The sequence below is a fragment of the Otolemur garnettii genome, unplaced genomic scaffold, assembly GCF_000181295.1.
Source record: "Otolemur garnettii isolate 467f Iridium unplaced genomic scaffold, OtoGar3 scaffold00007, whole genome shotgun sequence".
Taxonomy (NCBI): Eukaryota; Metazoa; Chordata; class Mammalia; order Primates; family Galagidae; genus Otolemur; species Otolemur garnettii.
Window position 1 is genome coordinate 17193262 of NW_003852402.1, and position 7894 is coordinate 17201155.

Here is a 7894-nt window from a genome sequence, read left to right on the forward strand (position 1 = left end):
GAGGTTGCTGTGAGCTGTGATGCCATGGCACTCTACCCAGGGGGACAGCTTGAGGCTCTGTCTCAAAAAAAAAAAAAAATTGGAGCCAGCTTCTCCAGCTTGATTCAAACTGACCAAGGAGAAAGGTACCCTTGGGCTGGAATTTTTGACTGGGAATAAAAAGGAGACGACTGAGCCAGTGGGGAGTGCAGCCATTTTGAATTCTTCTGTGCCAATGCTCCGCCAACTGACATAAAAAATGTCCTCTTTTAAACACAGTGTTTGGGTATTCATTCTGTCCACTGGGCCTCATCTTCCTACAATAATCAAGGGTCTTATTGTATTAAACTACTGGTCTGCCAATAATAAGAGACACACACACACACACACACCCCAAGCTGGAACAATCTGACACCCAAATCTTCTCTGCTCAAACCTTCAGTAGCTCTCTAGGGGCTTCAAAATGAAGTCCAAACTTCTCAAATGTACTGACATGGAAAGGCCTACCCAGCCAGGCCTGGTGGCTAACGCCTATAATCTGGGAGCCCAAAGTTGGTGGATTGCTTGAGATTACCAGTTTGAGACCAGCCTGAGAAAGAGCGAGACCCCTGGGCATTGTGGTGGGCGCCTGTAGTCCCAGCTACGTGGGAGGAGGCTGAGGCAAGAGGCTTGAGCCTGAGAATTTGAGGTTGCTGTGACCTATGACACCACTGCACTCTACCAGGGGCAGGAAAGTGAGACTCAGTTTCAAAAAACAGAAAGGAAAGGCCTACTCTTGATAAACCTAGCTATCTCACTTATGCAGCAAAACAACACTGGAGAAAATGCAGAAAGTAAAAGGGATTTCACTTGAAAGTAAAAACCACAAACCTCAACAATCCTTTGCACTCCTAGTATATTTGTTTTCCCAATTTCCAAAGTGACTGTTTCATACTTATTCCTCTTTCTCAAACTTATAATACCCCTTACCACTTCACTATTAGCTCATGGCCTATTTTCTACTTTAAGAAAATAGAGTCAGAACTCTTTTATATTTTCCTCTCAACCACCAAGCTGCTGTATTCTCTGCCTTCATGCCTGGTATAATCAAGGCCAGCTTCTCTATATGCATTTAGATTATTGTCTTTGCTTGCTTTCTTAATCTTCAAGAACTTTATTCCTGAAATTAGCATCATCACTTGCTTGATCTGTACCTGATCATTCCTGTCTTCATACAAACAGAATGTAGTTTTCCCATTAAAAAAAAAAAAAAAGCCTCCTGTGATCTCACGTACCCCAATCCTCATAGCTACTACTCTGTTTCACTGCTCCCCTTCACAGACAGAAAGCCTCTTTGAAAGAGGTCTTTGTACCTGGAAGAATAATAAAGTAGGGTGGGTAGGTGAGGAAAGATATAAGAATGGGACAGTTATGCAGAGATCAAAGTGTAATAAGGAAACGAGTCATGAGCGTATCTTGTGGGGGAGTTATTTTTCAAATCTGAGGAAACAGCACTTGTGACAGTTGATCATACACATTGGGTCATTCTTGTTATGCCCAAAGAAATCAGAGAACAGGGGCTGGGAGGGTAGAGCATTCAGGGTACAAAACATTTCTTTCTTTCCAAATAAAACATCTTAATTTAGAGATTCATCTCTTCATTTTTATTTTTACTTTGACCTGCTAAAGTCCTCAGCTTGGAGTCTTCTTGACTTATCCAAGGATCTATAAGGTAATGAGTGGACTTAAGAGGGGGGGCGCACACACCACTAAGGAGGTTACTGTTGGTGGTCCACACTAGAGATGATAAAGGCTAATTCGTGAGATAAGGAGATATTTGAAGCAAAAGCTAAAAAGTTTTGTAAATGGATGGCATGAGAGATGTAAAAGAGGCAAATCAATGATGATTCCAGATTTTTGGCCTTAGCATCTTGGTAAATGGGGGCGCTCTTTAATGAAAGGGGGAATGCTCAGGGAGGAGGAGGAAATTGGAAGGATGGAAAGCAGTAGTGGAGATGAATCCATAGTATGGTTTGAGAGATCTATCCGTTCTCCAAATGGAGATGTTGAATAGGCAGCTGGATATACAAATCTGGAAGTTCAGAGACTAGAAATAAAAATTTGGGACTCAAATATGAAAGATATTTAATGCTATGTGTATCAATCAGGATTTTCCAGAAAAACAGAACCAAAAGGATACATGTATATATATGTGTGTATATGTATATTTGGATGGATGGATAGATAGATAACATAAACCTTTTTGGTGTTTTTTTATTTTTTATTTTGATTTTTTTTTTTAGAGACAGAGACTCACTTCATTACCCTTGGTAGAGTGCTGTGGTGTCACAGCTCACAGCCAACTCCTGGGCTTAGGCAATTCTCTTGCCTCAGTCCCCCGAGTAGCTGACTACAGGCACCCGCCACAATGCCCAGCTATTTTTTTGTTGCAGTTTGGCCAGGGCCAGGTTTGAATTTGTCACCCTTGAACCCATCACTGAACCACAGGCACCACCCAACATAAACCTTTTTGAAGAATTACAGTTGAGGATGCTAACAAATCTGAAAAGTACAGGACTGGCCTGCAGGCTGGAAATTGAAGAAGTTGATATTTGAGTCTTTAGACTAAAGGCAGTCTGCACACAGAACCACTTCCTCTTTAGGAAACCTCAGTCTTTTCTCTTAAGGCCTTCAACTAATTGAATGAAGCCCATTTACATTATAGAAGATAAGCTGCTTTATGCAAAGTCTACTGATTTCATTATTAATTATATCTAATTGGTGAGCCTGTGGCTTTTTTACTGAATCTGAGTTATATAGAACAAATCTTTTTAATAAAGTGTGGATTTGGTGGAGGGGCCATACTCAAGGATCTGGAAGTCTACATGTGGCCTTGAAGCCATAGGTTCCCCACCCCTGAATGGAACTAAATGAACTTACCCAGGGAAATAATATACTCAGAGAAGTGAAGATGGTCCAGGACAGAGACCTGGCAGATTTAAACCACAAAGGAATAGCAGGATCCAGCAAAGGATCCTGAGAAGGGTCTGGAAGGAGGCAAAAGGAAAACCAAGACAGCATGGTACTCAGAAGCCACCCAAGTGGTCCTGTAAGAAAGATCAAATATATCAAATGCTGCCAAGAAAGCCGTAAGGTAAGGGCTGAGTCACAGAGGTCACTTATGAAAAAGGGAAGAAGAAATCCTAATTAGAGGGAGTTCAACAAAGAAACAGAAAATAAGGAAATGGGGGTAGTAAGTATCGCCTACTCTTTCCAAGAATTTTGTCGTAAAGATAGAAAAATGAGAAAGGAGCTGAAGAGAAATGTAGGATCAAGGAAGATTTGGGGAGTTTTTGCTTTGTTTGTCCATTATAGCATGTGTTTATGCTAAAGGAATGATTCAGCAGAGGGAAATTTGGCAATTTCCAGAGGAAGGGAACAAGGGGGGGATCACGACAGAACCAAAGTCCTTTAAACACACAGTACATTTATTACACTGCACAGACAGTCAAATCCAGAGTCTGTCACTACAGAGTCAAGTTATTTAGCCTCTCGGCTTCTTCATCTTCTTTCTACAAGGCCCTGTGTGGTCCATCTACCTCTTCATCTCACCCAAGACTTTCCTGACCAAACCCTATCCTCTAGTTTTTAGCCTTCTCTCAACCCTTTTAATTACTGTGCTCCCTCCCACTATAGGGTTTTGCTAACTCCCAAGCATTCAGCAAATCTAGTTTGAACATGTCTTCCTTGGGGAAGCTAGTAGAGAAGTCTAATCCCTCTAAGAAAGGTGTATTCTTTCTGCTTAATACTTAGCACAATTGCAAACATACTTTTATTATGATTATTTGATCAATGTCAGCTTCTTCCTGGCACAGTCTGAAAAACTGTGATGACCAAAATGGTCCAGATCTGCATTGTTCAACCCAATTGCCACTAGCCACATGCGACTGTTGAGTACTTAAAAGATAGCTAGTGCAAGAGTATATGTGAAGCTCTTCTTTAAGTTTAATTAATTTAAATGTAAATAGCCATATGTGAGCAGGGGCCAGGATTATTTATGCTCACAAGCATGTTCACAGCACTACAGTACACACACACAGTGATTGCTCAATAAATATTTGTTGGGAGATTAAATCTATAAAATGGGGATATTACTAGTTAACTTGTAGGTTTCCTATTTTTTCACAAAGGAAAAGAGTTTTTATTTGGTAAATGTCAGGAGGTCCTAACTTCTCCTATAAAGGTAAATTTGCCATCCATCTCCTGGGTAATAAATGAGAGCATATTGGGCGGTATGAATAAAATAATATCTGAAAGAGACATAGCAGAGTGCCTAGAATGTAATAAGCACTCAGAATGTGGTGGTCTGTCAGCTTCAATGTGTACACAGAGAATAAGCAAATGATAGTATGGCGAAACTGGGGAAGGCCTCGCAAAGTGCTATGTAAACCCTATCTTGAGGAACAATGAAGGTAGTAGTAGTGAGAATGGGAGTAATGCCTAGGAATTTTTCAGTGCTTCCTATGTGTCAGTCACAAATCTACATGATTAATCTTCATAACAATCCAGTGAAAGAGATACTATTATTTTCCCCGTTTTGCAAGTGAAAAAAATTAAGGTATAAAAAAGATAATTATCTTGCCAAGCCGGGCGCAGTCTCAGGCCTATAATCCTAGCACTCGGGAGGCCGAGGAGGGTAGACTGCCTGAGCTCACAGGTTCAATACTAGCCTGAGCACTAGTGAGACCCCTGTCTCTTAAAATAGCCGGGTGTTGTGGCAGGCACCTATAGTCCCAGCTACTTGGGAGGCTGACGCAAGAGAATCACTTGAGCCCAAGAGTTTGAGGTTGCTATGAGCTATGATGCCATGGTATTCTACTGAGGGCAACAAAGTGAGACTCTGTCTCAAGAAAAAAACAAAAGGAATTATCTTGCCCATGGTTCTTAACTAATATAATAAAAGATAGGGTGGATTCAGGTTGAGACTGACAAGGCAGATACGTAAATGACTCTTTCCCATTTATTCTCCGTTAATCCCCCAAATCATCCAAGCATTGCATCTATATTATGAAATCAGAAACTGAATTCCAGGAAGTTAAGAATCTTGGGATATAAATCCAGGTGTGCCTTATCTCCAAATTAATTGTTTGTCTTACAATTAAATAACCTATACTGTGAGGTACAGGCTAAAAGGCGGTAAAAGCAACTTGCTGTAGGGACCAAAAAAAGCAGTAACTTTCTGAGAAGGACAAAGAAAGACTTCATTCATGAAACAGTCATCCTGAAAGCTTTGAAATCCTGCTTGGGGGTGCTTGACTTCTGTGAAGACTTTCCTGATCAAACACTGAACTAGTCACTCCTTTATTTCGTGTTTCAAGCCACATTAAAGACATCTGTTTACACGTCTGCCACCCTTAGAACTGTCGCTTATTGTGCACCTCTGGGCCAGAAGCTTTAGATAGTCTCATTAATCATCTCAATAGCCCTTTGGGATATGTATAGTCTTCACTTACAGATGAGTAACCAGGGTTAAGTGGCTGCCCAAGGTTTCACAACGAGGCGAGGATTTACACCTGCCTGCTCTTCTCTCTCCATCAGAATTATTTACTTCATGGGCAGGTCTTTGTTCCCCTGGTACCTGGCACAGTGCCTTTCCCACAGAAGGCACTCACTTGAGGTTGAATTCAACAGGTGTTCAGAGGGCTTTTGAATGTTAGTGAAGTGGAGAAGGCAAGAGAGTTTAAGGTATTCTGGTAAACCAATTTTCAGTGGTGGTGAAGCAGCCCTGATTTGCAGCATTTGCCAATTTCTTGGCTATAAATACCTGGCTGATTTCGAGCTACCAACTGACTTACAAAATTACTCAGTGTTTAATGATGGCTCTCTTGAGCTGGCAGGGGCTGGTTCTAGCACTCCGTCCAAAGGCTCGAGGTCATCAGGTACAAGTTACTTTTGCTTCTGCGTCTTCTCTTCCCAGCAATTCCCCAGACATAACCTTCACTAAACCCTCAGAAGATAAGGATGTTGTTCTACCTCTGCTAAAGCTCACCTTTACCAGAGCCCCACAGTCTATTCAGATTCCAAGTGGTCTTAGGGTACACACATACCTTAAGCATCCTCTTCCTATTTTGTATCCAGTACCATTCAATCCATTCTGCCTTCAAATGTACCCAGGTTCCTTTTTGTGAGCTTTTTTTTTTTTTTTTTTGAGACAGAGCCTCAAGCTGTCCCCCTGGGTAGAGTGCCATTGCATTACAGCTCACAGCAACCTCCAACTCCTGGGCCCAAGCGAGTCTCCTGCCTCCCAAGTAGCTGGGACCACAGGTGCCCGCCACAACGCCTGGCTATTTTTTGGTTGCAGCCGTCATTGTTGCTTTGGCGGGTCCAGGCTGGGGATTTGAACCCGCCACCTTAGGTATACGTGGCTGGCGCCTTAGCCAGTTGAGCTATAGGCGCAGAGCCCTTTTTGTGAGCTTTTCTCTGAGCTAATCCCATGACCTCATCTAGCTTTCTTTCGACAAGCAGTGTGGCCCAATAGTTGTAAGAACCTGCTCTAAAGTCAATACCCTGACTTTTCTGCTAGCAAGCTGTGTGCCTTTAGGCAAGTTCTGTTATCTCTCTGTGCCTCACTTTACTCGTCTATAAAATAGTGATAGAGTATCAGCACCTCATGTGGTGGACTCAGAAGGTGGTAGGCATTTAATAAATGAGTTGTTATCATCATTATGTCCTCATGCATGCTATAAATCCAAGAAGATCTCAGTACGGTTAGAAGTTTGGATTTTCCCCTTTATGAGCTAGTCATTCCAGTAACTGTCAACAATGTGTTATATTAGACACTGATCAAAAGCTAGTTCAAGGAGTAACGCACTCATGTTTCTTTTAATTAGCAATCTGGTTAAGCATGCCATTTTCCACAGTGCATATGTTCTCATTACTTAGAGCTTGTCTTTCTCTGATAGAATAAAAAAATAATTTTCTTAACCTGCTAAAAGGAGTAGTAGAAATAACATGAAGAATTTCTTAAGAAATTAGTACATGCCTTTTGTATTACATGTACATACATACATAATGTACGTTTGCCAGTATATGTAAAATATCCCCCTTCTGCATGCCACCTGCTTTAGGTCTTTCAGATCCCACTTCAATCCTAGAGGAAAGGAAGAGTTCTTAGTGTAGAAACCCATTACCCAGAAGTGCCTCAGGAGCTACAGGCTCCATTCCAGTCAACTCTCAGATGTCTTGCCTTATAAATATGGAGATCAGTTCCCTCACCACCAGTCAAAGGGTTATGTGAGTATTAATTAGTGGTGGCAAACAGCTTTTAGATCCTAAGATGAAAGAAGCACCATGTAGCTTCTCATCATTATTATTATTTTTTTGAGACAGAGTCTTACTTTGCGCCCTGGGTAGAGTGCCTTGGCATCATAGCTCACAGCAACCTCCAACTCTTGGGCTTAAGCGATTCTCTTGCCACAGTCTCCCAAATAGGTGGGACTACAGATATCTTTATTATTATTATTATTAACCTCTAAGTTCTTAGACACTATTTGGTAGTTGATATTGAGAATATCCTCTTTCAACTTCTCCAAGAGTCAAAATTTCAGAATACATGACACATGACCTTAGTGGAGACCTATGGTCACCTCATGGAGCTGGTCCTGACGGAGCCCTGAATCTTCCTGATTGGTAACTAATGCTCTAAATCCTCATTTGGAATAAGAGTGACTTATATCTCATTTATATATTAATATATGATATATATTAAGACCAACTTTTCCACTAAAAATACAGATGGAAACTTTGCAGCTCTCCACCAAAATATTTCTATATGTCTTTATCTACAGATTTAAGATGCTTATTTAATCTTTCAATAATCTTAGGAACTCTCTGAGGCTATGTTATAATAAAGAAGGTTATAATACCTTCTAGTCTT